Source organism: Mustela putorius, unplaced genomic scaffold (assembly GCF_011764305.1).
Source record: "Mustela putorius furo isolate JIRA1106 unplaced genomic scaffold, ASM1176430v1.1 tig00000281_pilon_pilon_pilon, whole genome shotgun sequence".
Classification (NCBI taxonomy): domain Eukaryota; kingdom Metazoa; phylum Chordata; class Mammalia; order Carnivora; family Mustelidae; genus Mustela; species Mustela putorius.
In genome coordinates, this window is record NW_025421343.1 from 17,481,216 (window position 1) to 17,499,797 (window position 18,582).

General features: G+C 46.1%; 1 long non-coding RNA gene across 4 annotated transcripts in view; it reads left to right on the top strand.

The window, feature by feature from the left end:
- The first annotated feature begins 14,161 nt into the window (after positions 1–14,161).
- The window catches only part of LOC106003631, a 133,665-nt gene continuing 129,244 nt past the window's right edge, over positions 14,162–18,582 (top strand). For 2 of the 4 annotated variants that reach the window (XR_006606470.1, XR_006606469.1), the window contains exon 1: positions 14,163–14,432. This is a non-coding gene — a long non-coding RNA (uncharacterized LOC106003631). Of the gene's footprint in view, positions 14,433–18,582 lie in introns of all 4 variants that reach the window. The other 2 variants (XR_006606468.1, XR_001176223.2) reach the window with 2 other exon arrangements.

Genomic DNA, 18,582 nt, shown 5'->3' on the forward strand with positions numbered 1-18,582 from the left:
ATGGTTGGCATTAAGGCTACCTTCTAGACTCCCCTGTTCTGGTGCCCAGAGTTGATTAACGTGGAGCCCATTGTATCAATTCTGATTAGGGCTGGTTGCATGTAATCAGAACCTCCAGCAACAGAGGCTCAAGAATGGAATATTTTACTCTCTCATGTAAAAGGAATCCAGAGGTAGGCAGGCTAGGGTCACCTGGCAGCTGCCCGTCCTGGCTAACTCAGGCTCTTTCCAGCTCAGGACTCTGCCCTCCTCAGGTGGTGGCCATGCGCAGCTGCACGGGGGACTAACAAATACAAAATTGTTCTAGGAAGAATTATTCCGGGTTCCACTGAAAACCAGGAGCTTGATTATTTGCAGTAGAGGGGAGAGCGGATGTGGGGTTAGGCAAACTGCGGTCACTGCCATGCCATAATCTGAGTTGTGTTTGGTAGAATGAGAATGTTCCTGAATCCCTGTTGCCTCCTTTCTTTACTCCGAGGTCTGTAAACGATGATAGAACAATATTACCTCCCCACACAGTGGAATAAGGGCAGGCAGGATAACCACAACAGCACTGCCATTCCAAGAGGGGAAACCAGGGGAGGCGGGGGACAGTGGCCTTTTAGTATGATCACAGTGTCTTGCAACCAGCCTCTCATTCTTGTTGGAAACTTCTCTCATCGCCCTGAAAGCACGTGCTGTATCCATTTACCGCTTACCCCTATTCCTGCCTCCCCCAGCCTATTCCTGCCTCCCCCAGCCCCTCACAACCACTGAGCCACACTCTCTCTCTGTGCACCTGCTGATTCTGGAATCATACCCTCTCCCATCTTTGGTGACAGGCTTCTTTCACTTGGCATAATGCTTCCAAGGTTCAGCCACATTATAGCCTGTATTGGCATTTCATTTCTTTTTATCGCTGAATAATAATCCACGGTATATATCAAATGCTTCTTAAACTTACGGTTTCTTTGACAAGTCAGGTTCAACAAAACAGTCAGCTTTTGGTCTGTGTGCTTCTCTTCGGTTCTGCGTGGTTCTAATCACACCCAGAATTCTTGCCAAAACAGTGCTCTCAGCCCTGCTTTTCTTCTTTTTTCCTTACCCTTTACTTCTATCTCTTTCGAGAGAGATAGAGATAGATAGAGATAGAGCTACTATAGCTACTACTATAGAGATAGAGCTACTTTGGATCATCCCAGAACACGATGTGGGGAAGGCCATGCCAGTTCAGGCCTTGGTCACTCAATGGCCAGCTTAAGCCCATCTCTTACTATTTGGAATCTATAAACAGTTGACTTTTTTGACTTTGCAAGTTGTGAATTTGTGAACTCCTTCTATTCCTTATGATAATAACCATTCCATTGACTCTCAGACAGCAATGATTGTGAAACGGAGCATGATTTTATATGCCATTAAAAATAAACATTGTCAGGTGACAATGTGTCCAATGGAAAGACTATATTTCTGAGACTAGCTTGTCACGGGAGAGGCCCATGTGACTTAGTTCTATATGTGGAATTATTATGTAGGATTTTCCATGAGAATCCATAATGGTGGGCCTGGGAGGGCTGTTATGTACATTTCCCATCTTCCATCACTTCATCCTGCTGTTCATCTGGGAAATGTGGATTTGCTGGCTGGAGTTCCAGCAGCCATCTTGGACCAGGAGGTCACATGGAGGTTGAAAGCCATGCTCCAGGAGGGTAAATCAGAAAGATAGGTGCCTGACTTCCTAGTGACCTTTTGGGGCTGCCACATCACCTTGTGCTCCCTGTTGTGCCAGGCTGCTTTCATGTGAGAGAGAACAGAGTTCCAACTTCAGCCATGGTTACTTTTTTTCTAGACACATGCAGCCAGACCAAAACGTAGTTGATGTACTTGCCAAACTGTGTGAAAGGTGGCGAGGCCCACTAGAATGACAGAACTGCCAGCACCACATGAAAGGGGAAGGGGAGGGTCCACCAGGAAAGGGTGCCGTTAGGGAGAGCAACAGCACATCCACTCCGCAGACCCGCCACAAGCTGGGGGATGCTGAAGGCCCAACCATCCTCTGCTAAGCCTTCCACCTGCATAATTATTTAATCCACACCAAAATGCCATGGCAAGGCTCTCCTATGACCACAGTTATCCCCAACTGACAAACATGGGAACGAAAGCCCAGAAAAGTCACTTTGTCAGAGACTGCTCAGTTGGGAGGTGGGTTCCAATCTGGGTCTGCTGGACTGAGAGACATACCCTTAAACCCTATCCAGACCCCAAGAAGCTGTGTCTGTGTGGAAGCTGAAGAGTAGCTTAATCAGATCTGTGGCTTTGTCTCATTACAAAAGTGAAAGAAGCGGTTCAGAGAAGGGAGTGGTGCATGGTGAGGTGGAGGCAGGAAGACACGGGCAGCCCTGGCCACACCATGACTCCTGTGATGCAGGTGGGCACTGCCTCGGGGTGAGGTTGGGGTGAAAAATGCTCAGACCCAAATGCCTTCCACAGGACTTCTTTTCAGGCCATCGCCGGGGTTGATTGCTCTCACATGGGAGATTTAACCTGGAAGTTTCCATGAAGAGCCATTCTAGATCAAATGCACTTTTGTAAGCTCATGTGTGATTACGTTCATAACCTGTTCGTGGCCATCAGGAAGTCTGCTGACTTTTTTTTTTCAATACGGTTCGAGTTTTTGATGATGAGCTTTTTCAAAGGGAAAAGGCTTGAGGCTTTTGTGTCCATGAAGTGAAAATTAAGAGGCTAATACTACTGCTTAAAAAAGAAAAAGAAAAAGAAAAAAAAATCACTGGGCTCCAAATCAAGACGCTACAGCAACAGAACAGGCCCCAGTGATCTCTTGGCAGTTTGCAGCAGACCAAAGAATTATTTAGACATTAAGGGTTTTGTTGGGTTTTGTTTTTCCAGTTATCAAGCCCAGAAACTTCCCAGTTACACCAAATCATGCAAAATGATGAAGACTGTCATCCTCCCTTGTTGACAATGGAAAGACACCATTTGTAAGTTCTTCCTGTTAGCCAAGAATGGGCAATTTGACTGCCTTGACTCCTAATAATAATCTTGCTTTATGGTTTTCTTGTTAACATTTCAATATAATCTGTCTTCACCAAACCAGAAACAGCTGATACAAACAATAACTCAGAACACTATTAATGGGTTTGCGGGGACTAAATAATATCATGGGAGGTTGAATACTTACTCATGGATGACACAGTCTTTACTAGCCCTCGCCTAGCCTCATGCTGTAATGCGTTCTCCATTGGAGCACCATTTCTCTTGGTTTTCCTCCAGCCTCACTGGCCAAGAATGCCAGATCCCCTTCCTGTGTTTATAACTTCTCTTTCCCTCTCTGTGTCTCAGCCAGACCAGATCTTTAATTCCATCTTTAGAATATTAACTCCCTAACCTGCCTCCTTTTCACAGAATTCCAGGCCTACTTGACATCACCACATGGCAGCCTGATTGGCACGTCTAAATGAGGGTGGCCCAGAGAGAACCCACGATTTCACCCTCCCCCAGACTGCTTCCTTTAGCACCACGCAGTTGCTCAAACTAAAAATCTGAGGGTTATGCTTGATCGGTCTCTCTCTGTCACTAGCCCCAAGCCCAATCCATTCATCAGCATTACCTGTCAAGCCTTTTCTTCTAGTACATCCTCCCCTCCCCATCCCTGCTGTAATCATCAGACTCCCAATGGGACATGCTGGACATCAATTTCCCCTCGGTCCTACACGAATGATTCACATTCAGCAGTAAGAGTTAGCCTTAGAAAATTCAAATCAGACCACATTGTTCTCCTGTTTAAAACCCTGTGCCTCCTCATTGAACCTGGCATAAAATCTGAGCCTGCCACCCTCCCCAGCCCATCTTCTCTCCCTGCTGCGTTCCAAGCATCGGCCATGCTGGCCTCTTCCATGTCCTGTGGCCCATCAGGCTCCTTTTGGTTTGGGGGAACTGGGCATCAGCCCATTGCTCATCCTAGAATGCTGCTGTCCGCCTCCCATCTGTCATTCAATTCTCCACTTGAATGACATCTCTTCAGAGTGGCCTGTCTTAGACAGCCTACTCATCTCAAGTAGTTTCCTCTTACCCATGCTAATTTTTCCCACAGTTCATAGCACTGGCTTGGATTTTTCTTGTGCAGTTATTTTCTGTCTTTTTGCATCAGAATGTAAGTTTTACGAGAATAGGGCCCTTTTGTGTGTGTTTCCTCTACCATGCCCTGGGGCCTCAGCGCTTGGCCTCTGATTTATAAAATATTTGTTGGATGGTTGAGTTCCAAACTTCTTGTGTTTTTCTCCATGTCATCTGCTGTGTTCTTTCTTCTAGTCTGCTTTGTTAAGTAATGTTTTATAATCATGCAGCTCATTCATAGTCACTGACTCTTAGAAGATGATGCGTACTTGGTATGTGATTCAGTCATTTGAAATTCTAGACTTTTGATTATATCCTGAGACTCAAATACTGTATTGATAGGAAAACTTGCAAATAATGAACCACACTTACCTGGCATTTTGCCAAGTCAACGTCATTGATGATAATAGCTGATGCTTAGAGATCGTCCTAATTGTAAGAAGCACTTTACACACATTAACTTTTAATTCTTGTATAACCCTATGAAATTGGAACAGTTTTTGTCTCCATGTTGCAGATGGGCTGAGTGTATTAGTTTTCTAATGCCGTGTAACAAATTCCCACAAAGTGAGGGGCTTAACACAACCCCCATTTATTAGTTTACAGTTCTGTCAGTCAGAAGCCTGGGTGAGTCCTCCAGGTTCTCTGCACAGGGTCTCATCCAGTGAAATGAGGGTGTCATTGGGGTTGGGCTCTTATCTGAAGACTTTCAGAGAAAATGTACTTCTAAGTTCATCTGGGTTGATGGTAGAGTCTAGTTTTTTGTGGCCATAGATCTGAGACCCCTGCTTCCTCAGCTTGGAAGGACTGCCCTCAACCTGAACATTCTCAGGCTTTGAGTCTCTGACTCCTTCTGCTTTCAGCCAGAGGGAAAAAATATCTGCTTTTAAAGGGCTCACCTGACAAGTTCAGGCCCACCCACCATCCCCCTTTATGGTCAATGGACATGGCCTTAATTACATCCCTTTCAGAAAAATCCTTTCCCAGAAGTACTTAGGTTAGTGTTGGACTGAATAACCAGGAATAAGAATACCATTACTCTGCAAAAATGAGGGGTCCAAATTGTTACCCATGCTCACAAATAATTTTAATTAGAGAAACCATATTAAGTGTCTAGTTTCCCCTCTTTCTTGTTTACCCCTGTCAGGGACAGGGATTTGTAAACAGCCTTGAGTCTAAGATGGTGCATTTTGAGGGTAAAAGATGAGGTGCTGGGACTGACCTTGAGCAGTGGTGTGATACAGCTCCGGGCTCTGTTCTCCTGCAGTGGAGCTGGCAGAAGCGCGTCTCGTTCCAAGTGAATGAATCAGAGACATGAGAACATGATTTATTGGAGTTGATGTTTCCAAGAGATGAACGTCTGTGTCTGAGGAGGAGAACTCCTGCTCTATACATCAGCCTGAACTCTGCCTCCTTGGAAAGGCCCTGTGTGTCCGTTCTCCCTACTGTATAGACCAGGAGTCCGAACTCCAGCTCCCTATGGCCCGTGCCATCAGCTATGACATCCTCAGTTCTGAGGTTCCTTCCTGTTTTAATTTGCATGAGAAATAGATGCAAACTTGAGAATCTGGATTCTTTTTGGTCCTGTTATTTGTCAGATGTCACCCTTTGCTATGGTGTGAGTCAATGCAAACTGTAAGGTTTAGGGAAGAGCATACTTTTGAGATTATTTGGTCCAGGGATTCCAAACCCAGCATGCCTGGATACCTGTGGAGGCCAGAATTAGCGCCAGTGGGCTTTGTGTACAAAACCCGTTGCATTGTATTTTCTTGTTCTTTCTTAAGAACTGTCTATAGCTTTTTTCACACTCTCAAAGGGGTCTTTGTGCACCCAATGTTAAGAACAACTGGCCTAATCTAACCCTTTCCAAATGCAGAAATAAGTGCTTCATTGAGGACCCTGAACAGGTAACCTGGGACAAGGACATTCAGGAGATTTGATGATGGATGGATGCAATGGTAGGCTGGCTTGTCCTGACTTGAGAGAGCTGATTTTTGCCTTTCTTCCCAACTACCTTTCAGTGACATCATGCTGGTAGCTTGAAATGAGCACTAGAGGGAAAGTTTACATCAGAGAAGTCGATAAACACTATAAATCAGTGCTTGTTGTGTTCATTTATATTTGGAAAGCCTATTAGCACCCTGTTAAGTGGACATAAGGAAGATGGAGGGGATGGAAGACTGGAAAGGACTTCTATTTCCATGACTGGGAGCATGGAGGTGCTGGCAGTGCCTGTGAGGACTCAGAGTGATGACTGTGAAAACTGTTCATTCAGCCCAAGAGAATGGCCCTGTGGGTTGGGATGTGCAGTCTTTTTTTTTTTTTTTAAAGATTTTATTTATTTATTTGACAGACAGAGATCACAAGTAGGCAGAGAGGCAGGCAGAGAGAGAGAGGGAGAGAGAGGGAAGCAGGCTTCCTGCGGAGCAGGGAGCCCGATGCGGGGCTCGATCCCAGGCCCCTGAGATCATGACCCGAGCCGAAGGCAGCAGCCCAAACCACTGAGCCACCCAGGCACCCCGAGATGTGCAGTCTTAATGCGAGAACAAGGGGGAAATCTGTACTAGAAATCTTGGCAAAGAGCCCAGAGCCGAGGCAGAGGGGAGGAGAGAAAAGAATGGTTGGAGAAGGAGGATGATTAGCAAACTGGGGGCATTAGGATTAAACAGGCAGCTTACTGAGCATAATGAAGCTTCATGAGTTCGTTAAAGAAGGGAGGATGGGAGTGAAAGGCAGTTATCTGCTTCAGCCCATGACTGGTACGCAAGTCATAAGACTGAGACTTAAGTGCCTCAAGTCTCAGTAGCCATCTATAAAACAGTACTACAGGATTCTTTAATTTGGGGCCTTATGAAGATGATAAAAAGACATATTGAGGATGACCAAACCCACACACTACAGGGAAGATAATTTCTACCTCATATAAGGGAGACATCAAGCTATAAAGACTACACACAGAGTATTGAACAAATGGGGAGACATACCATGTTCATAGACTGGAAGATTCAGCATAGTAAGGATGCTCATTCTTCCTAAATTGATGATGTATAGGTTTCATGCAATTCCTTTTAAAATCCCAGCAGGATGTTTTGGAGATACAGAGGACTTGATCTAAAATTTATGTAGAAAGAATCAAGAATAGATAAAACAATTTTGAGAAAGAAGAATAAAGGTAGAGGAATTGCACTACCTGCTTTTACGACTTTGTACATAGCTAGAGTAGCCAGGACTGTGTGGTGCTGGGGAATGGATGGACACATAGACCAATGGAACAGAACAGAAAGTTCAAATACAGAGACCTACAAATAAGGCCAACTGATATTCTACAAACTTTCAAAAGCAATTCAATGGAGGAAGGATTGCTTTTTTTGTTTGTTTTTCAACAAATGTTATGCAAACAAATTGGATATCCAGTCCAGAACACAAAAAGAAAGAAAGGAAGGAAGGAAGGCGGGAAGGAAGGAAGGAAGAAAGAAAAAGAAAAAGAACCTCAATCTAAGAATATCAACCTTGTAAAAAAAATTAACTTAAAAATTAGTCATAGATCTAAATATAAAATGTAAAACACTAAAACTTTTAGAAGGAAATGGGAGAAAAATATTCATTACCTAGACCTAGGGTTAGGTAAAAATTTCTTAAATATGAGACCAAAAACATAATCCATAACCAATTGGACTTCATTAAAATGAAGACTTGTGCTCTGTGAAAGGTAGTATTGAAGAGGATGGAAGACAAGCCACAGACTGGAGAAAATATTTGCAGATCATGTATCTGATTTTAAAGCTTGTATCCACAGGGTGCCTGGGTGGCTTGGTAGGTAGAGTGTCTGACTCCGATTTCTGCTCAGATTGTGAACTCAGGGTCATGAGATCAAGTCCTGCATTGGACGCCGGGCTCAGGGGGGAGTCTTCTCTCCCTCTCTCTCCCTCTGGCCCTCCACTTGCATGGTTTCTCTCTCTCTTTCTCTCTAAAATAAATAAAATCTTAAAAAAAAAAAAAAAGATTTGATTTATTTATTTATTTATTTATTTGGCAGACAGATCACAAGTAGGCAGAGAGACAGGCAGAGAGAGAGAGAGAGAGAGAGAGAGAGAAGCAGACTCCCTGCTGAGCAGAGAGCCCGATGCGGGGCTCTATCCCAGGATCCTGGGATCATGACCTGAGCCAAAGGCAGAGGCTTAACCCACTGAGCCACCCAGGTGCCTCTAAAATAAATAAATCTTAAAAAAAAAAAAATAAAACTTGCATTCAAATTTATAAAGGAAGTAGTAAGCAAACAATTCAGTTAAAAAGCAGGCAAAGATTTGGACAGTTAAAAAGCAGGCAAAGATTTGGACAGACTCGTCACCAGAAAAGACCTACCGATGGCAAAAGAGCACATAAAAAGATGCGTAGCATCATCAGTCATTAGGGAGATGCAAATTAAAGCCAGGAGGAGATCCCATTACACACCCACTAGAAGAGTAGACACAAAAAATACTGACAATAGGGGTGCCTGCTTGGCTCAGTCCGTTGAACGTCTGACTCTTGATTTCCACCCAGTTCATGAACTCAGGGTCATGAGATCCAGCCCTGAAACAGGCTCTGCGATAAGGTCGGAGCCTGCTTAAGATTCTCTCTCTCCCTCTCCTCTGCCCTTTCTCCTCCCCTCCTTAAAAAAAGTACTGATGGTAGCTGTACTGACAAGGGCAAGGAGCAGCCTGTCTCTTGTGCATGCATTGGTGGAAATGCAATGGTACAGCTACTCTGGGAGACAATTTGGCTGTTTCTTATAAAAATACACATACAGTTACTGTAGAACCAGCAGCCCCAGTGCTGGGTACTTACCAAAGAGAAATGAAAACTTGTGACCATGCGAAAACCTGTATGCAAATGTTCACAGCAGCTTTGTTTGTTGTAGCCAAATATGTCCCTCGATAGGTGAAAGGATAAATAAGCTACGGTAGAGCCATATAATGGAATAGCACTTATAAATAAACAAAGGAATAGATATTGATACACACAACTTAGATGGATCTCAAGAGCATGTCTGGGGTGTATTTTGGAGCAGAGTGGTATCTCTCATTCCAAGTCCTGTCCCAGCAGAGACCAGGAAGCCCTGTGCCCAGCCCCCAGCACAGCTGGCCTCCCCCAGCTCGGTGCAGAGAGAGGCTTATCCCCATGGAGTCAATCCGTGGGATCCAGCCTCCCAGCCAGGCACACGCCATTTCACTGGTATTTTCACCCCGACCTCCTCTTGGGGAAGCTAGGCTTCATCGACCATCCAACTTGTTCCACCGTGGACATTTTTCTCTAGTTTTTTTCCTCCGCATCTTCTCTTCTTCCCTCAATCCTGCCTCCTCCATCCCTCTCAGCCATCCTCTTTACCTTCGTGAAAAATGCCACTTCTTCATCAAAGCGGACTTTTACTTTGATCTGTAATTATTTAAGGTTTTTAGTAGAAAGACTGTAATTCTGTATTACTTGTCATTAAATTTAAAAATTGGTGTCACTTTTTTTCCCCCCTACAAGTGATGAAATATATGAGAGCATATGGAATGTGTACAGGGTGACCCCTCCTTGTCTGGTTGATGTCCGGTGCTGTGGTGGGCTCCCCCACACCAGGGCCAAGCCCTCCCCATGAGCAGTAGGTCTGGTCCCTCCTCCCAATTCCACCAAATTCCCTCTGGTCCTCTCCAGTGTCATCAGTATCTCTCTCTGTAGTTAGGTTATTTCTATCAGGAAGCATCCTGGCAAGTTGTTATTTTTCTTAACAAAAAAGGATATTACTCTGGACCCCATGTCCTTCTCCAGTTGTAGCTATTTCCAGAAAAGTGATGTCTCTCCTCACTGTCTTCCCCTTCTCTTTGCCTTTTCTCTCCTGTCTCTTTAGACCTTCCCCAGCTCCCCCCAACATGGACCTCCCTCACCAAATCCATGATGCTCTCCAGCCACCACCTCTGTGACCTTGTAGCTGTGCTTACACAGGTGTTCTTTCTCTCTTCTTTAAGCACCTTCTTCACTTGCCCCCTCCTGGCTTCCTTCCTGCCTCTCTGGTCCCTGTCCCCTCATCGTCCCTCACCATCCCTTCTCTGCTGGCTCCTTTCACCCCCGGATCTGCCAAAGCCACGGGGCCCCGGGTCTCAGTTCTTGCTTCCCTTTTCTATACTTATTCGTTTGGTGAACTCATCTACTCTCCTGGCTTTACAGACTATATTCCTTCTAACTCAGGATGTACCACCAAGTTCAAGTTCCACTACAGAAGGAAAAAAACCACTTTCAATTAAACTCTTACTTCATCATTTGTAGGTGTCCCTTTGCTCTTAGAGTCCCTGGACTGCCCTGGGGTGAGTGGTAGTGCCTCTCTGGCCCCAGGCTGCTGTAGGGGGAGAAGGATTAAGATTCTTCTTTCCATTCTTTCCTCCCAGTTCTCTTTAGCACTCAGCCGTTGGGAGACATATATGGTCTTGGGAGGTATCACCTGGTAGGTACTACAATGAGCCCTGTCACATATGATTGTGTATATCATGGCCAGTGTAAATTTACTCTCTGGGATTGCACAGTGTACAACCTGCACAACTATATAGTGTTGTCTGATGTTGCCCATTTTTCTGTATCTTTTTTTTTCTTTCCTCATAATACCCTGTCCTAAACTTTAGAAACTTAAGAGTAAAAATGAGAACTCTTGAGTTCTGTGCATTCTTTCCTGCCATCCCTGAAGCAGTGGCCATAGTCCTGGGCTGTGCTCCAATTGGGTATCCCTTACCCCATCAGCATGATTAGAGGTAACCAGACCCTAGCTGCTTTAAGCCTGAGAGCCCATCCTGGATCCAGTCACAGTGACAAGTGGTGACATTCCCTTATTTTGCTTAGCCTAATCAAAACTCTGCCATGGGTATGGGGGTGGAGTCAATCCCAATCCAGTGTCAAGGCTGTGACTAACAGGGGAGGGATAGGATGTACAGCAGGCAACCATGGGTCTGCTCCAAGAGGTCAAAGACAGGGGAGGTATTTGGGAGATGGAAGTGACTGGAGCCTATGTTGAGGCCCACAAACAGGAGAAGGTAAAGGATGTTGGAGGGAAAAGGCCTATATTTGATTAGGAACAAAATCCTAGGAAAGAAGTGAGAATGGAATTGGGGGGTGTTGCTGGATTTGCAATAAGAGATGAATTTTCTCCCAGGGAAGAGGGTGGTGGGGAAACCTGTTTGCTTAAGTGACAGAAGGACTACAAGGGACATTCTCTAATGTTCTCATGTCCCAGGCTGGGAGAAGTGCTGTCTTTGCAGACATCAGTGGAATGTCCTTAGGATGTGTGGGCGGGTAATTCTAACTGGCTCTCTCCATTCATGAGAATTTTTACTGTCGTAAGGGATAGGTCACTCCAAGGCTAGGATTTTGATTTACCTCTCAAATGAATAGAAAAAACATTTACCTTACATGCACCTGCAGAATTGGGGGGAATATGCTGTGATGTCAGGGGATGTGTGTGCAAAGATTCTTTCAAAAGTTCTCTGTGGGAATTCACGTGGCCTGGTGGTTAGGAGTGGGCTCTGACACTAGTAGCCTGGGTACACATCTGGGCCCTGCAATCTTGGGCAGGCTCCTGGCCCTTTCTGTGCCTCAGTTTCTTTGCTATAATGCACAGAACTTTGCTAGAAAGTGACCTTACTCAGAGGGATCTTTTGAGGACCAGAGGTTGGAATATCTGTGCATGTTTAGGAGAATGACTGGCATCTAATAAGTACTCTTCACTGTGAGCCATTGATACTTATAAGAATCCTATAACATGCTATAACAGCACTGTCCTTGCTGTGTACTCTTCAGGAATGAAACTTGATTATTTTACTAATTCAATGAAACCTAAATTTTTACAATGCTATTTTCATTGGTGAAAGAACATGTGGATATTTAAAAAGTGTTTCCATGTAGCCATGTTCTGAGTGTCACCTTTGTTTCCATTCTGGTGGAATATGCAGAAATTGGCCAGTTGAAAGAGAATCCACTAGAGAACATTCCATATTAATAATTATGGGAATCGGTGCTACTGATATGCCTCAATGAATATTTTATTGACTATACTGGGAATGGGTTCCCCTTCTCAGTAATATTCTCTCCCTCCTTCCCAGCCCAAATATGAGAAGAGCTCTAGGTAATGTTCAGTCAGGAATTAAGAGACAGCATTCATAGGATTATTCAGTGCTGCACTATAAAGGGAGGACACAGTTCCAGTGACCTTCCACAGTGATGGTTCATATTGCTGTCATGGGAGGAGGCCCAGCTTCATATCTGAAGTCTTGCCCTAGAATATTCCAGAAGGCTTGTTATAGCAGTGTTGCTGTGGAAGATCCTACTGCTAAAATGATGAGGTCTCTGGCAGGGCCCTCCCAGCAGGAGGGTGTGGCCACCACTTGGAACCTACATTGCCCAACTATTTCACATTCAGTGATTTTTTTTTAATTGATTTTTTTTAGTTCCCTCTCAGGGATTAATGAGTTGACTTAATACAAGTCTTCATAAATAAAGTAAAGTTTGGCTTTCTACATATAGGACAAAAATCACAACCCAGAACCCCTGCTTCAAGAGTCTCTGCAGACTCCTGGCTTCTGTGGGGCCTCCGGTTTCTACTGGGCCACCACTGGCTAAGAGATGACCCTTGGGGATGACCTAAGGCCTTGCTGAAGCCCCATCTTCAGGCTGTTCATGAGGCTGCTGACCCCATCTCTATTTCCCATTCTCCCCAGAGAAAACACTGCAGCGAATGGCACAACAAAGCTAGCCCTAAATTCCAGAAAACCAACAGGCTTTCCTCTCTCCTGGGAGGAAAAAAAAACTTCCAGAAATGAGATCATTTGGCCAGTTGGCACACTGCAGCTTTCATAGGGAAGTCAAAGCCCTGGGGCCTGATAGAAAACGCCCTGATTCTCCTGTTAAAAGAACCTCATAGAATACTGAACAATTTACCCCTAAGATGAATCTTGCTGTAAATGGAAACTCAGTCTTCTGACCCCTCTGGGGTGAGGTCGACTGGACACAGATACGCCTTGCCACAGTCTTCTGGCCTCCAAAAAACATCGTTTCCTTATTTTCTTGGTATCCATTAGGGGTGTCGGAGTGTGGCCTACACAGCAGTAGGCACTAAATCAAAACGTGTCTCAAGAGCATCAGTGTTCACAAGTGGCCTCGGTGTGGGACCTTCCAGAAAGCACGGTCATCCTAATGCAATCACAGCCGCCCTTCTGGGCTTCTCAGGAGGCGGCTGAGCACCACGTGGATCCTGCTCTCCTCCATAGCCTCTCATAATTTAAAAATGCAGGAAGCTGGGGAAGACTGCCCCACCCACGGTATCATTCCAGAAAAAGCCGGTCGCAGAGGCTACCCTCTATCCTTGCCTGTTAACATTCATAAACAGTCTTTAAAAGTTCCAGTGTTACACCTTCCTTGCATTTCTTGGGATTTTAATGTTCATCTCTTGCGAATATTTGAAGTCTGAAAGACGGATGGAAAAGATTTTGGAAGTCACTGAATCCCCGAAGCAAAGCCCACGCCCTCCTCACAAACAGCTTTGAAGAGATCTAGATTTTAGATCCCATGATTTGTTATGTCAGAGGAAGGCATGCAGAAGACATGCTCTGCAATCAGTCTCGCCAGGGCAAGAGTAGACCCAACCTCCTTGAAGAATGAGACCTTGTTCCATTCTCTTCCCTTGCCTGTAATGCCTTGAAACAAGGGAGTGGTTCGTAGGAGCTTTGCAAGATATTACAGAATTGCAGTGTGTATTTGAAAGTCAAATGCGCATGGGATTCGTGCATTTTATTGTCCTGTGGCTCATGTCTCTTAAATAAAGCATTTCCCCTGTGTAGGCGCTCCCAGGGGCTCCACATGAGGTCAGCGCTGGGGTGGCTTTGCCAGGGTCAGAAGGCTGTTCTTCCAGGAAGGGCTGCAGAGACCCTGGGAACAGGACCAGCCCAGCTCACAAGTATGAAGAGAATGTCGGAGAGGAAGTGGTGGCTGTGAGTCAGCCTGAGTCATCTCGTTCCAATGAGAACGGAGACTGAGGTGTGCGCCCTTTTTTTTTCTTTTTCTTTTTCTTCTTCTTCTTTTTCCCTCTTTTTTCTTCCTTTTCTTTCTTTCTTTTTTCCCCTCTCCTAATTTCTTTCTTTCTTTCCTTCTTTCTTTCTTTCTTTTTTCTTGGTCTCAGCCGTGCGGAATGGAGGGAAGTTGTGACAGCAGGCTGCTCAGGCGGCGGGCTGGCATTCCAGGCGGGCTGTGGCTGAGCCAGCGTGCGCCTCAGTCCTCCGCAGCTCGGGCGGCGGGAAGGTGGAGCCAGTCGCTTCTCCCCGGTGAGTCCGTGTCTCTCATTTTTATGATCATTTCTAGCGTCTGCCCCTAAGTCTCGGATGGGTTAAAGCTGTTGCATCTTGGAGGCGATACCGCATTTAAGACTTGGAGCACCCCTAATCTCTGCCCCCACCCCCAGAACCACTGTGTTGTAGGGTGCTTGTCTCCGCAGTTAATGGGGAGCAGGTTGATACTCGTCGTACACTGTGTTATCCCAGGAGAGACAGGGGTGCTGGGCTGGAAAATAAGCTGTTCCAGTCTCCTCTCTGGAGCCATGGAGAAATTCAGAGATGGAGGTGGGTGAGTGGGTGCTAACCCAGGGGTGCTGAGGTTGGGCTGGCTTCCGCTTCTCAGAGGTGGAGAGAAGACAGCCCCTGAGAAGTTTCTGGCCGCGTGGTCTGAGCTGCCCAGTTTTTAGTGCAAGAAAATACAGTAGAGAGGCAGCTTTTGGGCTTCCTTCTCTATGAGCCTATGAATGATTCTGGGAACTTATTTTATGTCTTTTCTTTTTGCTTGTGATTCAATGGCACAAACCGTGATAAAGTCAGAAAGAAAATATGCGGGGGTCCGGGGGCTTGGGGCCAGCAGGGGAGGTGAGGATTGGGTTGTTGAGTCCTTGAGGCCTGATATGACCTTGATAATGTGTTTCTCAACCTGTTACTATTCTGATGAGGCTTAGCTTTACAGTCAAGTAAAATACAGGAAACATTTTTTTTAAATGTCATTCTAGTTACTGTAAATGAAACGGTTAAAATGTCATAAATACCTTGTGATAAACATTTTTTGAATTTGCTTAAAAAACTGCACACCAGTAAGCAGGGTATGACAGGGAGCTTTTTCAGTAGAGTCATTTGAGTGTGTGGGCTTTCTGGGTTAATAATGAGTCAGCACCCAATTTCTAAAATTGGAGCAGCTCTAAGAGAGCAAATGATCTGCCCCCGAGCCCAGCATGGTGGCTGGCCAGCCCCTCCAGGACGATCTGGCTGTTTGGTCTTTGGTTAAAATCAACTCTGGGTGCCTCCCTTGTGCGGCGACCCCCTCCTCTTCAGTCCCAGCTCTTGTGGGGGACTTAGCTTTGCTAAGGGGTCCCTCTGCCAGGACCCTCCCCTTCGGCTGATGTTGATTTTTTAGGGTCGGCCTTGACAGACCTGGCTGAGTCTCTAATTTGTTAAGTTACAAATCCAGAGTTTATGAAGGGCTGGGATGGCCCAGGGTTAGGGCTGCATCCCGTGTCCCCATGTCATCACACCTGCTGAAGGATGGAGTGGGAGCAGGGAGACGTGATAGCTTGAGCTTTGAAGCTGGCCTTCTGCGCCCGTCATGGAGCAGGGAAGGGTTTGGGGCGGGGTGGGGTGGGGGTGTCACCTTAATGTCAGAGAGCAGGATTCCAAGGGAGAAATCTTCCCTTGAACCTGACTCTTCTTATAAACCAAGAAGAATGTTAAGAAAATTAAAAAAAAAAAAAAAAAAAAAGCTGGAGTTGCAGGTAGGAGGCTCAAAAACGAATGCAGTCCTGTTTGAATCCATGTCCAACCCCCTCAGATTCTGTTGGCCTGCCCAGGATCAGTGGCTGTTTGGGGTTTTTGGGGGGGTTTTGTTGTTGTTGTTGTTGTTTTGCTTCTTCTTCTTCTTCTTTTTTTTTTTTTTGTATTCAGATGACTATGGGTCACCTATTCTTTGGATCATGGCTCTATTGAACCCTAATGTTGCAAGGCTCTGGTAGCCTTGGGCTTCCAGACTGTGGTTTCTGCCTGCCTCAGAGGGCCACTGGGGAAGCTCAGAGACTTAGCATCAGCTTCCAGACTTCCAACAGGGTCTGGACACACAAGAGAGCCCCTCGATGTTACCTCTATCCACTTCCCTTCTTACCTTGACTCTGAAGGCATCTGGGCTTGCGGCCCCTGAGTTAGTGGCATGAATTTCCCAAGCAAGATCTTGTGATTTCAGTGTAATCAGTGGGTGTTCCAAGGCTGAGATTCTCGGGATCAACTCGGGGCCTCAGCAAGGCAGATGACAGGGGTTTCTGAGGTGGGAGCCCAGCCCAGTCTGTCTCTCTTGGTGAGTGATCTTTTTAAGTGCTCGGAGAAATGCCATCTTCCTGGAGAGAAGAGCCCCAAAAGGCAAAATGCCCTAGGCAGTGCCTCAGTGGCTTGGGCACATGAGCATTCTCTCTTGTCCCCATTTCAGAGAACATTCCAGGTGTCAACATATGTTCATCACTAGGTCCTGAGTCTCCAAATCCCCTGGATAAGTGCCGTTGGGAAGTAGTTTTGAGGCGGTTGATTTTATCCTAGACGTTGATTGTATTCTTTCTTGTAGAATTCGGGCAGTTGTATGAACGATGGAAGTCAATTTACCGCTTACCCATGAGAAATAAGTCTGTGGCAAACTGATATGATCACTTTTATAATCAGGAGAGTCATTTACAAAGGCCAGAAATAAGGCTCTGGGCAGGTCTGAAAATAGAGCATTCATTAATATGATTTGCTGCTCTGTCATATTTTCCGACTACCAAAAGATGCTGATTCTAAGTGAGGATGCAAGCAGGGAGTAAAAAGGGAAACAATCTACAAGAGAAACTGAGCAGATATTTTAAAAGGACACCTGCAGCAAGAAGAAAATGCTGACAGTTTGATGACACTCGGAAATGGCCCAGTGCCCTATTGTCATGGTGCCTTCAGCTTCCAGACCAGCCTGTTGCTTGCGGGCTCTGTCTCCCCCTCCACACCATTCATCAGCATCCCCACTCGGGCTTTCATTACCTCCTGCCAAGAGGATTTTTGTGGTGCCTGACTGGTGTGCCACCACTGGTTGCCATAAGCAGAGCTCACCCCCATGGCAGGCAAAGTTACTAAGCTTCTTGGTGTCCTGCCTTCTTCATTGTAAAATGGAATTGATAAGAGTACCAGCCTCTTGGGTCCTTGTTAAGATCAGTGACGATGAGCACATGGGTTACAGTTGTTAAGCGCACAGTCACTGACTCAGACATACACCCGGACACCGTTCTGTCCCAGCCTGGGCCCCCACAAAAAATGGGCTCTCGTGCTCCTGTAGCGAGTTCCCATCTGTGTCACGTTCTGCGTTTGCAGGACATCTATTGATTAGGTAAATGGGAAATGCTTCATGGTTCTGTCCAGGAAAACACAGGATACTAGATGTCGCCGTCCTCATGGCCATCATCTCTAACGTTAGCATCATCACAGTGAGGACAGCTTCCCTTGCCTTCAGCCCAACCACATGATAGTAACTTTCTGTGCATTTCCTTTAGCCCCCTGCCCACGAAGCACACACATACCCACCCTGTAAGATAGGAACCACAGCCGGTTGCTCGACTTATTCAAGGTGCACGCATCCTGGGCAGGTGAATCAGGCAGGGCAGCTGTTCTGAGGAGGGCGCCTTTACCTCCATCAGGAGAGGAGAGTCAGGAAAAGCCAGGGCTCCCAAGGGTGCTGTCTGTAATCCAGCAGATTGGGGCCCCCGTCCCGAGAATCCAGGACTGCTGGCCTCAGACCTGCTCCCAGGGTGGAAGCAGCTGGACGCCGTACCCAGGCTTCCTGTCTAAAGGCAGTTCCAGTCCCCTTCTAGCTGTTTGAGAATCAGTTCAGTACATGGAGCTGACTCATATTGAAAATATTAAGTAAGATACACTTAAAACTAAAACGAGACCGAACAGAACATGACCTTTCCTTGCCAATTCTGAAGATATCCAAGATCGTGCAGTGCCCCAGAAGCCGAATTTTCACACACTTCTTGCAGGGGTCCACGAGAAGGGCCACCTGAGTCTCTTTGTCCAGTCAGCCTTCTCTGATAACTGCACTGTGGACATAAGGCCTCGGGGGCTTTATACATGGCCTTTCTGGAAGTCGAGGCTTTGCACGCTGAGCATGGCTGGGTCATATTGGTCCATTACAAATGGTGCCACTTGGTGGGCACTTTTGTCCTGCAGCTGCTACCTGTCCCCAAGCCCAGAGGACCATCTCTGCTCCCAGTGCTGCAGCAGGGCAGTCATGGGTTTGGCCCAGTGCTGGGGGGACAGACCTTGGGCACCTCCCAACGTCTGGAGGGTTCTGGTTAGACCGCAGAGCTCAGGCGAGGGGAAGCCAACAGTGGATCAGAAGGAAGTTGGGCCCACAGGAAGGAGGAGTGGTGGG